The sequence below is a fragment of the Amblyomma maculatum genome, chromosome 9 (assembly GCF_055883805.1).
Source record: "Amblyomma maculatum isolate TAMU_Amacu chromosome 9, ASM5588380v1, whole genome shotgun sequence".
Classification (NCBI taxonomy): domain Eukaryota; kingdom Metazoa; phylum Arthropoda; class Arachnida; order Ixodida; family Ixodidae; genus Amblyomma; species Amblyomma maculatum.
This window is the reverse complement of record NC_139352.1, coordinates 38418662-38435174: the sequence shown is the minus strand read 5'-3', so window position 1 is coordinate 38435174 and position 16513 is coordinate 38418662. Positions and strand designations below refer to the sequence as shown.

The 16513-nt window shown below is 44.7% G+C and overlaps 1 protein-coding gene across 1 annotated transcript in view; it reads right to left on the bottom strand.

Moving 5' to 3' along the window:
• Positions 1-14736, bottom strand: part of LOC146178877 (uncharacterized) — a 42374-nt gene extending 27638 nt beyond the window's left edge. Inside the window, exon 1 of the mRNA XM_084580059.1 lies at positions 14632-14736. The gene's annotated coding sequence lies outside the window, so the exon portion shown is untranslated. The remainder of the gene's footprint in view (positions 1-14631) is intronic.
• Positions 14737-16513: the final 1777 nt, after the last annotated feature.

The window sequence follows — 16513 nt, the reverse complement described above, 5'->3', positions numbered from 1 at the left end:
AAGCGGGCAATGGCGCGGGCAGGAGCGCTCGCACTAGGCCCGCGAACATTCATTAAACGTCATCTACCATCGTCATCGGTCATGTTCTGTCTCCTGTCTTCATCGGCTTGCCGCTTCGTAACAATATTGTTACGGGGATGTACTTAATGTAACGGCACTGCGATGGGCTGAACTCGACACTAAGACTTCAGTAGTCGTGCAGTATCCACTCTCTCAGCGTCGTCCTCTTTCTCAACGCTTCGTCGTGCCCGCGTTCCTCGGTCGTCGTCTTTGTCAGTGAGCACATCACTTTGGTCCCGCGTTTCCCGGTAACACCATCCCCCTCGGCAAAAGGCAACGTCCCGGTGCGTATTAGGCGTGCGGTGTGGAGGGGGAGTAATATGGCTTGAGGCGGGCGACATGTACGATTTCGGAAGTGGGTGTAGCAGTCGGTGACTTTGGATGGAGTGGTGCAATCTCTTAGGTCAAGTCGGTCACTGGGCGTAGTACACGGTAAGGACCTGTGTAGTGGGGCAGAAGTTTTTGACACATCCCCACAAGCTTGGTCAAGTAGCCCTAGTCTTTTACTGTCATTTTAATCATTTTAAAAATACAGCCAGGGGTGTATACATTTGGTCCTGCTGCTAAGCCTCTATCGTGGTTCCTCAAAGATAAGGGTGCTAAGTCTAAAGGCGAGGGTTTGGTCGCGGCCAAGAAGGTCTCGTTTCAATGGAGGCGAAACGCAAGGGTCTCCAGCTCTCTGTGTTTGGTCAGTGCACGTTAAATAACCCCAGGTGGTAAAAAATACCGAGTCCGCTTGTACGGCGTCTATTAGCTGGCGAGGAGTTAAACCTCGCATGCCTTTTCGTTTGCATTTTTTCCTGAAGACTACTGCTCATCCGTAACACGGGGAATTAGAAAAGTTTTCCTCAAAGTGAGAAAACGTTTGAGAAAACACATGTAGCCAAACCCTTAAATGTTCCTGTAGATAGGACAAGGTAAAACACGATACACATACCCCACTGTTTGGCTACTAAAATAGCTATTAGGATAAATACTAACTTGTCAGTCCGGCACAAACCTGTCGTTAGTAGCGAACGGAGTCACATAGCAATAGATTCCACGTGAGGTCAACTACTCACATTGCTGTGTTCACAAGGACGGTGAATGGATCATGACAGTAGCATGAATATGAAGGAAATCCTTTTGTTCCTCGACACGCCACCATCTAGCTCCTAAGCGGCACCTAGAGCAAAAGGCCATTGTCTAGGAGGGAACATCTGTGTGCGTCGTTAGCAGGCGGAACGCATTCTCCAGGAATGCCCACAAAATTAAGCTGTATCAGTCGCTGTCCCACTGGCAGCTGTTTTACCAGCTGAGGAATGGGTAACACCTGGCTGCTCTTGATTTATTTATCAGTTTAAAGCACGGAACGGGTCGCAATGCGGTGTTTTTTACCCGTTCATTTCTCTACCTCTAAAATTCTCTACCTCTATCGCTAATAATTTGTTTCAGAACGGCTTTATTTTGAGCACTTGTTTTCGAAATAACCCCGAATTTCTGTTTCCGTTACAATGGCTCGCTCTCGATAAATGTAGAGTCTCCCTTGTTAAAGGCTAATGTACGGCCACAAACACATGTATACGAAGATATTTGCTGTCTTCGCAGCGACTGCATTGTCGCTTCAGCTTGAGCGTGATTGAGTGCGACTGAGTTCACAAGATTCTAATTTGTGGCGTGCCTAATGCTTACGTACAAAGTGAGCTTAGCGGAACTGTTATAAACGTACACTTCCCTTTGCCATTTATCAAGAGCCCGCACAACAAAATTCCCATGTTTTTGCTGCTGTTGTCATTGGCGCAAGGTGACACGATGAAATGCACTGATATTGGCTTAAGTAGCGTTCAGCTCATAATAAGTTTGGCGAACCGATTTGACGCTGCGCTTCACACCAAATAGCAAGCTTTCCTGTAGTACAATACAGGCGTCATCTCAGTTTGAGTAGTAGTTCGGGGGAAAGCCGGGGTTGCCTAGACAGAACAGAAAAGCTCTAGTAAGAGTTGAAACACTTCGGGGAGTACCTGTCAGTGCTATATTTTATCAGTCTAATCGTTGAGTCAAGAACTGTATAAGCGAATCAAGCCGCATGTAATTTCATATGGAAGGTCAGGGCTGAAAGATGGCGTGTGGACGGACATAAAAGACGTTAGAACTACAACTACCATACCCCTCGAAGTTATTTTTTCCTACAGCCTGTCGTGGAAGACAGGCTCTCCTCTCTGCCTTCAAAACGAATAGGTGAAAGTGGAAAACTCCATTCGCAATAGCTTGTTCGCAGAAAAAAAAAAATTCCAGATCACAGTTTTCCCTCGTGTGCGCCATGTGATGATGCATTACAATGAGAAATTTGGTCGCTGGGAGTGCTAATACACTCGCCTTTCTTATACCCTTATAACTCCAACACGCGCGCGCACTGCAGAAAAGGCGAGCAAAAACAGACGCAGCAACTTTGACGCAGCGAAAATACGATGTCCGTGAGCCCGGTACGAAAGACAACGCTTGCTGAACGACGGCACTAATTCCGAAAAAAAAAACAACCTTTTGAGAGCCTTGTTTTCCTAACATCTGCAATTTCTTTCTGCGGCATTGGTAAGTTGCATGCGCTGTTGGCCATATGCGAATACCTCAAGCTGTAAATCACACATACCCTGCCGAGGTCCCGTTTCCTTCACCAGGAAACGTCACGAAAGCATGGAAACAATCCGGCGGCTCGCATTCCGCTGCGAGTGCCGCCGGTTGCTGATGCACACTAGCGCCACTACGATGTTAGCTTCTTTGTGGCGATCTCGCGGCATGGTATACAGTCCCAACATGACGAGGATGATGTTCCGGAGCTGTGTTGTTGCTATCGAGGACGCTTTCTGTAAAACTGGGGTGTTAAGGCGAAAACATGGTATGATTCTTGAGAAATGAAAACCGTCACTGAGGTTGTTCGCAGACTAAGTCAACATAAATCGGGCTCACGAAAAGCTGCGTCACGTCGCATGAAGGCTTATATCATCTTATCAGTCAACTTCTGTTGTTATAACTGCAATGCTTAGCCCTATAGCGTACTACTAAAAGTATGAAACATAGGTCGTATAATCATGACTACTCATGTGATCATGGTATGCCATAGGCATAAAATTTAGAGGCGGATTATAGTTGAGGTAGAGTTGCGTATACGTAATGTCCATACTACTACAAGACAAAGTCATGGTAACAAGTGCCACGCGACACATAATATATTGAAAAACCTTTACGACGGCGCACTAGAGTGCCCTCCAAATGGCTCTCACTTGATTTAGGATGACTTGCGAAAAGTAGTGACGTCAGACAACAGTCCGTGACGTAGGTTCACGTCATTCGGGACCATTAGTAGCAACAAACGCTAATACTTTTTCCTCCGCTGAAGCAGCCGTCACTGCCCCGAGACTTTTCAGACTGTTTCCTGTGGTAACCTATCTCGCCTACCTCTCAGCAACCAGTCTTATATTTTGGCGGACGCACTTAACGCTAGTCCATAACGACAACCTTGATCTCCAGACCGGCATCGCGATTGGTTCTACCACTGTTCCGTACGACATAACCGAATGCAAAGTAGCGCCACTGGCTTAATGTCCGCGTTGCAGTCCCTCCAACCCGGCACCATTAGCGGTACTTGGGGCGTTGACGTGCAGAACTTGCATGCTCTGTGTGAACGTGCCAGCAAGCTCACCCGTTAGAATGAGACCTTAATACGGATGAACGCAATATTCTTCTTTCTTGCGGTTCAACATAATCTGCGCGCCTTTAAGGATATGAAGTGACAGCTGTCGCGGCTAAATATGCCGGCGTCCCTTGCGGATTATTCTTTACTCAATCTCAAGCTTCGCTCTGTCATTCTATGCAAACTATTTACATTGAGTTGTAAGCTACTAGGATATTGGGCGCGAACCCAATGAACAATCCGTAGGAGTGGCTCAGGTACAGCGTGCCTAAATCGGACCCCAATGGTACTGAAAGCTGCATTCCGATCTCATCATTCCACTCAAAGGCGACGCCCCACTTGATGGTGGTGGTGAAAACATTTATTGTACATTTTGGAGGTTTGTTTGACGCAGAGCTTTAAGGCAGCACCTGCCAGCGCATGTAATCTCGTCATGTCGCGCAGCTGGATGACTACTCACCGGTTATCTACAACCTGCCAGAGACATTCCAATAATTTTTCAATCACAACGTCCACAAAGGCGACAATGCCAAAGCCGGTTTTTCTGTGTAACTAGGCCTTCAGTGCCGCCTAGTTATATGACCTAGCTCCAAGCACATTCGTTCACATAGTCATACTTGCCAGTCATACATAACGCCTCAGGCCTATGATGTAGAGTGGACAGCACGATCGCCAAAATTAATGTGGGCTACATTCTGCTAGTAAACGCTGACAACAATTTTAATCATCCTCCAGGTATGTCATAATTTCGAGTAGCCTTAACATCGTCGTATTGCGTCCATTTCAGCGAATGCACATCTTGGTTGTGGCCTTCTCATGCAGGGACCTGCATCATAAACGTAGCGGTATGTGCGGCAACTTTAAGCAGGATGATTCGCTGAGGTCTTAGTGCTATGACACCCGTCGCCTTCACCCTCAACCGACTGAGGTTACAATCGTCATAATTTAAGCCGTTGTCATATGGGATGTCGCAAACGTGGGCCTACCTGTGGCCGACCCCCTGGCATTGATTTTTTTTTTTAATCCATTGTTCCAGTGGTCACTTTTTCAACTCCAAACCCCGGCGTTATAGGCCCACTACCGTTACTTTAAAGCTGCAACGTGGAACGCCTTGGACAATCAGGCTGCCTGTTTCATCTATTCAAGTACCGGTCATGATTCCCGCCACTGCCACACCGGTTCGCTTTCACCCCTCTAATTGTAAACGACTGCATATCCTACGCAACAGCGTCCCGCGAGGACTCCTCTATTCCCTTCAACACTCTTGCCTAACGCAGCTCTAGCCAGCGGCCGTTATCTCAGGTTCACCGTCCCCAGTCACCGCCAACTTGCCGTCCGTCTCAGATACACCGTCTCCTTTCACGGCAAACTTGCCGTCCACCCTCTACCAACTACTCAACCTCTTATTAGTAGAGCAAGCCAACTCATCGTCCGGAGGTAGCAAAGCATTCACTACTCGACCCAAAACGGGTCTTCTCACCATCGTGAATCGCCACAACGATCTGGATCTCCGTGTGCAAGGGGTTCCTATTACTGCAACCTTCGACACTAGCGGCCAAAACTCGGATGTTTGTTCTTCGGCATTTTAGAATGTGGCGACGCCAGCTTCATCGCGAATTCGTGTGAGCGATGGACGTGCCGCTGCCATTGTGGGATTGGGCGCCGGAGTATTTTCGGCCATACCGCAATGTGCTCTTCACCATCGTCGACCACTCCCTCGTGATGCGATCCTCGACATCGAGTTTTTAGAGGCGTATGCTGTCCTTATTTTTGATTCATTGGCATTCTTCATTGACCTGGGTGCCTGCTCTGACAGCCCCAATACCACGCCATGCCATGCTTAAGCTCGGATTTAACGAGTTTCTTTCAGTTCACTTCAAGTTGTCTTGTATGACTTTAGCCTCGTTCACCGCCATTCCTGACTCACCTAAGTCACTTCTCCAATTATATTGTTCTTCCTTAAATGACGAAACACCTACAACACATTCCAACGCTCGACCAGTGTTTTGCACCATAGGGTCGCACTCATTGCTCTGTTCCTTGACAGTCCTCGTAGCTGTTGCCCTGCAGCCACGGCCTCAGTCTGGGCACAGCGTACTCTTGGCATTGCGGCAAATTTTGTTTTTAGAACCGTGCTAAAGGGCAAACTTCCATCGGTAACCATCGATTGAATACGCGTTACGCAAGCGTTTTATATCGACGACCCTATCGTGTCACTCCTGCTGAGGGCTCCGTCATTCATCAGTAGGTTGGCAAGATTCTATCGGGCATAACTGAACCTTCCGGCAGACACTGATCATCCCCATTCTATTTAAATGAGAAAAAAAAAAACTTGAAGATTAAACCTGTTTCGATTTCTAAGAACTTCCTATGATAAAAGCTTACACGTCTACCCTCACTCGAGAACTACCCGCTTTTGTTTTTCATTGGCATGCGTTGTGTCTACCGGAAAAGAGCTGTCAGCGAATGTCAATTCAAAAAATCACGTCTGTAACCCTTGAAGTCCTATGGCAGTTCAAATTATTCTCATTTGTCCTCTTGAACTCTCCTTTTATTCTTTAGGAAAAGATGGGCTCTCGTTCATAGAGCACAATCCATGGCGTGTTTGTGGAAGCCAGACGATCTAGCTGTTTTATTTTTTGCCTACTTTCGCAAGCGGCCTACGTCGTCCTTTATAATCACGACTGCCTATTGTCACGCTGGCGTTCACATTAACACCAAAAAGGCAACTTCAGCCGCCGCGAAATCCAACTCCAAGCTGACTTGGTTGATGCAACTGATGTGAACCCGAACCCTGATAAAACTGCCGTTCCTGAGCTGCCTACTTAACATGCCTCAAAGTATGCACACAGATGTTTGGGGCCCTGGTCGTACTTCCGCTGGTTCATTCAGACTTTGGAATTCCTTCCCCTTACCTGTACTCTAAAGATGAAACAAGCCTTTCTTTTGATACCTTTACAAAGCTCACGCATTCAGGTCTCCTATTTAGGCTCCACCGCTGCTAGCTCATTTCATTGCTCTTTCTGCTACGAATCCACCTACGGGTGCGGGCATATGTAAACGGAGCCCTCTTTTCTGCCCAATTTAAAATCACGCCTTCTAGACTAGAGATAAGAAAAAAATACTTCTCCTAGTGAAATGGCACTGACGTTTACAATCGGTTCGCACATACCACGACCGCCAGTTTCAATTATACAGCGCATGACAATCGGTATAAGAAGAAAGCGTACTCCGTTTACTTTTGTCCGCAACGGTACATCTGTCACTGGTCATGCTACTCGTACCATATTTGCACAGAGGCAGCGTGGTAACCACATTGTCATCGACTACGCTTGTCGACTGCTACCACAAGTGAAGGCTATCTATTACATTATCAAACGCCACTTTCTCGCACTTCTGGCGTTGAAGAGCTTCCGCCCTTATTGTTTTGGCACTCCTATGAGTCAGTATGAACCATATCCAGTATGTATGTTCGCTACCCTCTCCAATAAAATTATTGGAAGCCCAATTTACTGGTTCCTCGTTTGCAATAACACCTAATATTGCAATAACACCTAATATTGCAATAACACCTAATTAAGTTGACTCACTGTTTAATAGAGTTTATTGGAGCGAATTGATTCAGCTACTTAGTTACGTCGCGGTAAAGAACTTTGCAACTTTTGACCACCTGGAGTTTCTTTAATACGTATTTATTACCAAATGCCTAAAAATTTCAGTCTGTTAGCTTTCAAACTCGGTTTAAGTTTTACACGCTTTGTTAACGATAATCCTATCGAGATAGCAGCTTAATATCCGAAGTACAACATTTTCGGAACATATGCAATGCGGCTTTTGCACACAAATTCAAATAATAAATTAGCAAATATATTACTCTTTTTTATAATAACTGTGACTCTTTACCAATAAAAATAAGGTCTGATATTTATTCTGGCAGGAATTCGTCAGAAAATAGACTAATTGTTGATCAGATTAGTGCATTAAGCCTTGAATACTTATTTATTACCAAATGCCTAAAAATTTGGGCTGTTATCTTTCAAACTCGCTTTAAAACATTTTTTAAAAAATCTATATTTTTGTGAGTGGCTACCTTGTCGATATTGGTATTAGCTTTGAAACTTTGTATGCAACTTTCTCTGAATATAGATCTATTAATTGCGATTGTGTAAATATAGGATAAATTTCAAGTGTATTGTGGCTAAATTATACTGCAGATTCGATAACAGTAATAGACAGCTTCATATTTACCATTCATTTCTCTACCTTTTACAGAGTATTGTCTCGTATTTGGAGAAACCTTCACTAGCATACCTATATCAGGCGCTTCAAAATAAAATTAACAGAATTACCTGTAATATGCGTTCGGACCCCTCTGTGAATTAATTTTTCGGATATTTGTCTCAGCGTGTATAAGTTCTCAATTTAGGATAATTGCAGATTTACAGAAATCATTGAAAGGAAAGCAAACGTACAGATTCCGGCTCATTTTATAACAAATATACAGGCTTATATATAGCACGAGCCGTACATTTAGCAGACCTGATCACGGAAAGCACTAACTATGCTGTACGGTCTTCAAACTGACCAGTACCTTCTTTGAAGGAATGATGAGTAGAGAAATCTCACATTTTGTGCAACTAAAATTCAATTTATGCACCTTTTGTTTTTTGCTCATGGTGTTTTAACGTCCATGGCGACTAAAGCGATGAGAGACGCCGTTTTGTGGCACCGGAAATATCTTTCCCGTGGGATTGTTTTAGTGCACTTACATCTACAGCACACGGGCTTTTTATGGCCTTTAATGGATGTTATGTTTGTGCCATGTTGATATAACTGCTGTCTTTTCCATTGTAGACATTTTTCAAAATTTATGACTTGAAGTAGAGATCTACATGTGATCTGGTCATTAATTTTCGGCACTTGACATTTATGCTGCAAGTAACACACCTATGTAGATATCACATGCTCAATCAATTAATCTGCGTTCATCAAGTACTCACACTATTGCTGCTTTATTGTCGATCGGTTTGGGTGAAATAATTTATTTTTTGCCCATTATTTTAATTGGCATGTTGGAATGTATTTTATGGGCGGGCAATTCATGCCTTAAAAAGTGCTGTGGTGTAGCCCTTCTAAATCAAACGAAGCGAAACCTTCGCTAGGCTTGGGTACGTTTCGTTTTGCTCACAAGCATCACAATCGTTATTATCAATTAAGGCCCCGTCGTTCTCATCAATTACACCATCGATATAGTTAACACTACCTACCGCGTCATTATCATTGCTACTATCACAATTATCATTACAACTAAGTCATCCTCATTGTCAGCACTACTCTCATCAGTATGCTAGACAAGGAGACATACCACCAGTTTCTTCCAAGCACAGTGGGGAGTAATGGTTTTCAAGCTCGGCTGGGGACCGGAGGATAGTAGTTAGTTTCCCGATGGAGACAGTTTTCATGGTCTTTAAACACGCCGCTGGAGTATAATGGCTAGAGCTCTCAGCTGTGGTGCCTAATTTCGCAGGATCGACTCGCGGCCGCCGGCGGCGGTCGCTTTTTAATGCAGGCTAAATGGATGGTACCCGTATGCAACTGAATGTACTGTACATTAAAGAACCCCAGGTGGTTGTAAATTCCGAAGCCCTTCTCTGCGGCGTCTCATAGCCTGAGCCGCTTTGAGATGTCAAACTCCATAAACCAAACTGTATAGTCTTTCCTTGTGGCCACACTTCGAGTCAAATGTCAAAGGACGTGCGACACGACATGAGTGGTGGAAGCTCTTTGCTAATTGCCGCACTTTGTCCTCTGTCTCATTGAAGTTAAAACGCTAGCCGTCGCCGGAATTGGCACGAGTTGGGGTAATAAGGCTATCGCTTTAAAAACTCCTCAAGAGTTTCATTTTTAGTGGCTTTTTTAAGTAATGTTAAATTCCCTATCTGCCGCTGTAGCTCTAGCTCGTACGAAGGCGAAACCCTTGTCATATCACCTATATGCACTTTGTTCTCATCTCTCATGTCTTCTTTAGTGCATAAAAGAGAACTGCCACGAACACCTGACTATGGAAGAATGCAATTTTCCCGGTTTCAATCAATTGTTACCTTCAGTGACATTTTAGAAAAAACCGAACGCATCTTCATTAATTGCATAGTGTCGATACTCCCTCGGCCTTCAAATTACAAAAGGTCACAACAAGCTGCCGGTGTTGGTTACGAATGAAAATTTTTTTCTAGTCCCAAAAGTTTTCTTTGAGCTTCGTGTCTGTTAGAGGAAGAGATGCAACTTTACATACTGGAAGCCCTAAGAGCCTAACGACATTTTATTGTTTTACTCTACCATATTTTTATTATTGCTTACTTTAAAGTGCTATTTTTATGAGTGATTTCTTCTAGTTTAGAAATAAAGAAAAATAATAAAGGAGCATTTTAATGCGTTGGTATTCAGAGCTGTCGTATTTCCACCGTCTTTGATATGAACATCTAAGACTGGCATCAAATTAAAGGTTTGGGTTTTTTGTCGGTCATAGGTCTGCAAAATCATTTGTGCTAACTCAGGCTCACTTAGAAAAATTTGGTCCATCTGCGGGCTCACTCTCACTCAGACTCACAAGGCCCAGACTCACTCACACTCATGAACTCAAACTCACGCAAGCTGGCGACTCATTCGGGCTCACTCGGACTCATAACTAATCTGGGCTCACTCACTCATGTTTGACTCGCGACTCATCTGCACTCACTCACTTCGACTCACGACTCATCAGAACTCGGACGCATCATGGACTCACTCATTTCAACTCACGACTAATCTGAACTCACTCATCTCGAATCACTCATTTTTGACTCGCGACTCATCTGAACTCCGACTAATCATGGACTCACTTATTTCAACTCACGACCCATCTTAACTCACTCATCTCGACTCCCTCAGTTTTTTACTTCACGACTCATCTGCGCTCACTCAGTTCGACTCAAGACTCATCGGAACTCAGACTCATCTGGACTCACTCATTTCAACTCATAATCCATTCGAGCTCACTCATTTCGACTCATCGGGACTCATTCATCATAGACTCACTCATTTACACTCTCGACAAGCAACGAATGACGGTCCTAAAGCTTGTATAGGTAGGCGGAAGGTAGTACAGACAAAAACGCGGGAAATGAAAAAATGTTAACATTACATAATTAGACTGTTTTCTTCAGTAATATATAACCTGCTCCTATATATATATATATATATATATATATATATATAAATCTGCTCCTATATATATATAGGATCTTTTTAGAACTGTGTTCCTATTTTCGTCGTTTTGTGCCCAGATTCGCTGACATCGCATACCCGCTCACGTGCCTTTTGCACAAAGATGCACCATTCAATTGGACTACTGACTGCGACTCTACCTTCCGCCACCTCAAATTCCTTCTGACATCGGGACCTATCTTACGTCACTTCTGTCCTTCTGCCCCATCGAAGTTCACACCGATGCTAGTGGCGTGGGCGTTAGTGCTGTGCTCATCCAGCGTCATGGCACTGATCATCACGTGATAGCTTAGCTAGTCGTTCGTTGAGTAAGGCGGAGCGTAACTTCATCGTTACTGAACAAGAGTGCCTCGCAATAGTTTTTGCGATGCAACAATTTCGTTCCTACCTATATGGCAGCGTTTTTACCATCGTCACTGACCACCATTCGCTCTGTTGGCTGGTAAATCTTCGTGACACTTGCGGCCGGCTCGCTCGATGGGCATTGCAGTTACAAGAGTTTAACTTCACTGTGGCATACAAAAGCGGCCATCCACATGCTGACGCTGACTGTCTGTCACGCTTGCCGCTTTCGTTAACTGGTAGTGATCATGACAACTATGATGACTACCTGGCGCCTATCTGGTTGTTGTTAAGTATTGCTTTTTGGTGTGGGGTACCACGACGTTTACTAATATTAACCGCTTATACCTCCTTCAAAAGAAAGCCGTTCGAAATGTTATGAATGCTCCCCGACTTGGACACACTGAACCAATTTTCAATGAACTTCAATTTATCCGCTTGCCACAATTATACGAAACATTACTCTTGCGGCGGTATGAAATCGGTGTTCACAATAATAACTGCCTGGTAATAAAACTGTCAGGATTGCAACGCAAAGAGTCAATATACACTACACAAACGACACCCAAATGGCTTGTACCTAAGATCCGAACAAATTATGGTTACCAAATGCTGAGCTACACTCTCCCGCATGAATTAAATAAACAGTATGAACGAATGTATAAATAATGAAAACTCGATTGTTTTATGTTTGTTCTTGTTTCTAAAAATAATATTATGCTATGTACCACTGCAATGCCTCTGTAGGGTGCGTCGGCCTCGTCAAGCCTTTCTACTGGCTTTTTGCCGGCGCACCCAACATCCTCAAGATGTTAAATAAACATTATTCTTATTCTTATTCTTATTCTTATCTCGGCAACATTTCCTGACCCTCAACTGTTCCAGAGAGAACAACGCAACGATCAGACTTTGGCACCGCTCTTCTCTGCCGATCAAGGTTCAAGAGATGCGCGTTTCTGCTTTCATGACGGCCTGCTTTACAAGAAGAATTTCAACTCCGGAGGTGCACGCTTTCTTCTCGTCGTGCCGGAAAACCTCCGTATTTCCGTTCTTGAAATGATTCACGACGATATCGCCCGTACCCTTCATCGCACAAAGGAACGCTTTTACTGGCCGAAAATGCGTCAAGCCATTCAGAGCTATGTAGCTAGTTGTGTCAAGTGCCAGCCTTACAAGCTCTCTACTTCCCGTCCACCGGGACCGCTGCACCCTATTGCGCCTCCAACCTCACCCTTTCAGCAGGTGGGCATCGACCTCTGGGATCCTTTTCCGCGATCTTCGAACGGTAACCGGTGGATAGTAGTATGTGTTGACCATCTCACTTGATATTCAGAAATAGCCTCAATACCCAAAGCCACTGCTTACGAAGTATCCCTATTCTACGATTTCTCGTCATGCGCCAGGGCCCTCCTCGAGTTCTGATCAGTGACCGTGGGCGCCAATTTACTGCTGAAGTTATCGAAGAACTCCTTCGTCTATGCACCTGCTATTACCGTCATTACGCCGTATCATCCGCAATCGAATAGACTTGTTGAACGGACCAACCGCACTCTGGCCACTATGTTGGCGATGTACGTGGACTTTGATCACAAAAACTGGTATGACATCCTCCCTTTCATTACATATGCTTATAACACTGCACAGCATGAGACGACTGGCTACAGTCCGCTTTACCTCCTGTATGCTAGAGTTCCCCGCAGCTGTCTTGATACCATCCTTCCTTTCTCCCTCCGCAACGAGCCTTCTGTCGCCCCCACTTTGAGCCGAAGAAGCTCGCCGCGTTGCCCGCCTCCGCATCCTGGACTCACAGGAACGTTCGAAGGAGCGTTATGACAACCGGCGCCCACATGTCGCTTATGAGCCCGCTGATTTAGTGTTGCTGTGGACGCCGCTGCACAAGCGTGGTTTAGCCCAGAAGCTGCTGTTTCGCTATAGCGGCCCTTTTGTCATTTTAGAACGCCTGAGTGACGTGAACTATGCAATTTCACGCCGCACCGAAAGTGGCCGATGCTCACGCCGGACTCAGGTGGTGCATGTGGCTCGGTTAAAAGGTTCCATCCCCGGTACCTTCCTTAAACTGCTTGCCCTGGGGCTTCGTCTGCGAGGGGGGAAGTGCCACGTGCTTCGGGTCGTCAGAACGAAAGAAGAAGCTGGGGAGAAGAAGAAGAAACAGAAGCCATAGTGGTGTGTGCTGATGTTCCTTGGGGAACTTTTTTTTTCTTTTTTTTTTTTTTTGTACGCAAACTTGCCATAAGACATATTATATAAACTCATGTAAATGGTTTTCCGTGAGGAACCGGAGCAGGCTCCCGCTCTTAGCGTTGTCGGTGAGCCATGAACTCGCTGCGCTTTAGACGACAAATAAAAACCCCCGTTACGTACTGAGTACGTAAACATATGGTGGATAAACGTTTAGTTTCTTGTTTCTGGTGATCATTATTTCGCTCCATGAAATAATTTTCTTAGAAGAGAGACGGGAAACACCGAACACAATTGCGACGACAGCGCCGAAACCTACGCAACAAAAAAGACGACCAACCACTGGATGCCACAATACGTAATGAACTAAACAGAATAAATCACATTAATAGAAATAAACGCACTTGCGAAGGCCCGAACCATTGCGAGAGAAAAGAAACCTAGCTGAATATGAAGTTAACAACAACAATTAAAGAGTCAACTATACGAAACTGTATCTTTTCACGCCTGCTTGAAAAAAAAAACAAGGATTTCTTGTTTTCCGTTAGCTGTACAGAAAAGGTGACACGTTATTCTTACTTGTAAATTGCACCGACTAAACAAAATAATAGCGCAATAGCATCCGCAACACGGAAGAAAGCCCTTCCGTAGTCGTCGCTGTTCACGTAAGTTTTAAATTATTTGTATAAAATTGTACTTGCTTTCCAAGTGCGAGGGGCTGCGATAAACACAGTGGAAAAGCAATTTCCTAACTAATAAAAAAGCATCTTTATTTTTAATGCCGCGCTTACTATATAAAACAGCTGGAAAATATATAGCCGCAAAAGAAACATACTCATTCTAATGCTCATCACAATAACTCCATTCTCAGAAGGACCAACACATTTACAACTAAAGCCTCTTCTCCTGCAAAGAAACAAAATAAGCAATAGCAATCCGAGAGCCCCTGATCTCGGTCTTGATATTTGAGTATGTGAGCTTTAGTTTCGGGTAACACTGCATCCTCAGAGGAAAAATAAAAAATGACCGAATTGAGGCAGAGTATTCTTACTTTCCAGCTTCCGGTCCAAACCAGGCACAAAGCCAATTTATATACTTACCCACTCAAGCTAAACCTTCAGACTCGCACGCATCCAGAGCAGTCGAAGCACACACAAAGCAGAGCGACCGTCGCTAACCGATGCAGCAAGCCCTCTGTATTCCTCTTCGTCTGACGAAGCAGTGCGGGCGCTGAGCGGCACAGCTGGAGATCACGGCGCTGAGTGCAGGAATTCGTGTGAGAGTCGGCGGTTGCAGAAGCGGCACACACTGTATTTTCAGACGTTTCTTCTCGGGGCCGCCTCCTCGGTAATCAACTCTTACAGTACTTTGCATGCATCAAATAATCTGGCTCACGTCGTGTCAAAACAAAAAAAAAGAAAGCAGCGCCGGTGTCAGCGCCCTTTTGTGGGCCGTCAGTGCATGCCATAACAACACACCGGCTGTAGCCATCATGCACTCCTGTAGTAAACCTGGCGCTCAATCACAGGGATAGAGTAGCAACAAAATATTTAAGGCAGAAATTTATGGGAGTTAGCGGAGATCTCGGCGTTTGTGGGATCCCCAGCTGCGTGGGGGTATATTTTATGATGCATTTTTTCTCAACACAAAAAATTAATAAATACAATTGAACTCTAATTTTTTCTCACAGCGAGCAAGGAAATTTTTATTCAGCAACCATTCAATGGCACCATTCATGTGTTCGGTATTCTTTTTTGAGGAAGCCAGTAGAAATTACAGCCGTTTAAATTCATATATCGAATTATTATCGTCCGCCACGACCGTAAATTCATTTTTTTTAATTAGTTGGTTACAAAAGCTTCAGCGTTCCACATTTTTAGTTATAGGCGTAAAGTGTTTTCAAGAATTTTTAAGCAAATAATGAAAAAACGTCTACACCGCATATTTTCTACATGCTGAAAAATCCTACCCATTCTTGTTCGATTTCATTTACGTACAAAGGACATTTTAACAAATTCTCAGCAAGCAGCCTTTCACTTAATCTACCAGAATAGATTTTACCAAAATAGAGAAAACGTGACACCTGCTAGCTACTGTTGGTCTATTACAAAAATATACTTTTTCTTAATGCAAGCATTTTAGTAAATATCTAGAAGTGCTCTAGTTCACGTGTTCCCATTCTATAATGTATTGGATCATGGATTTACCGTCGTATTAAGTCTGTATCAAAAAATTGTAGAGGGCACCTTTGGCCACTAAAGCGCGATGCGACGAAAGGCACTATGTTGTTGTTGTTGTGGCTGTAAGAAGAAGGAAACGAAAACGCGCGGGACTGCAACTGGATCTTTTTTTTTTCTTTTTTTTTAAGTCGATATTTATTGCCTCAGGGCATCAGTAGGTTATGAGATGAAGGATGAATAAATGATTAGATCAATGGAAAAAGGTTGGCTGATTTTATGAAGTCCAGAAGTGAGCGATGATGAGGTCCCTGCGTCCAAGTGACGTATGAGGCAGGATTGGTTGCTGAAAGGCCAGCTATTCTCAGGTGCCGGATTCGTGTTGGCTTGAGTGCTGGGCAGTCCCACAGCAAGTGGTGGATGTCGGCCTCGACATCTTCGTTGTTACAGATCGGGCATCCTGGGTCAGGATATAAGTGTTGGAAGTATGACCACGTCCTAGTTACTGCTGGTGTAAGGGCAACACCGACTCGGATCCTCCTAAGCGCAACCTCCTCTGCACGGGTGAGACCGCAGGGAAGGGATATCGCACACGGAGGGATAAGTGCACGTGTGCGGCGCCGGAGGTGCTCCTTTCTTGACAAAAGGAGGGTAGCGTCGTCGACTTCGAGAAGCCGTGGGATTGATGCGTCTTGGTTCACGAGGCGGGTTGCAAAATCAGCTTGACTTTGGGAAGGCAGCAGATCCCGTGGGACCCACTCAATGCGTATTGACTGTGGGATGCGTGCCGCAAGCTGGTGGATGT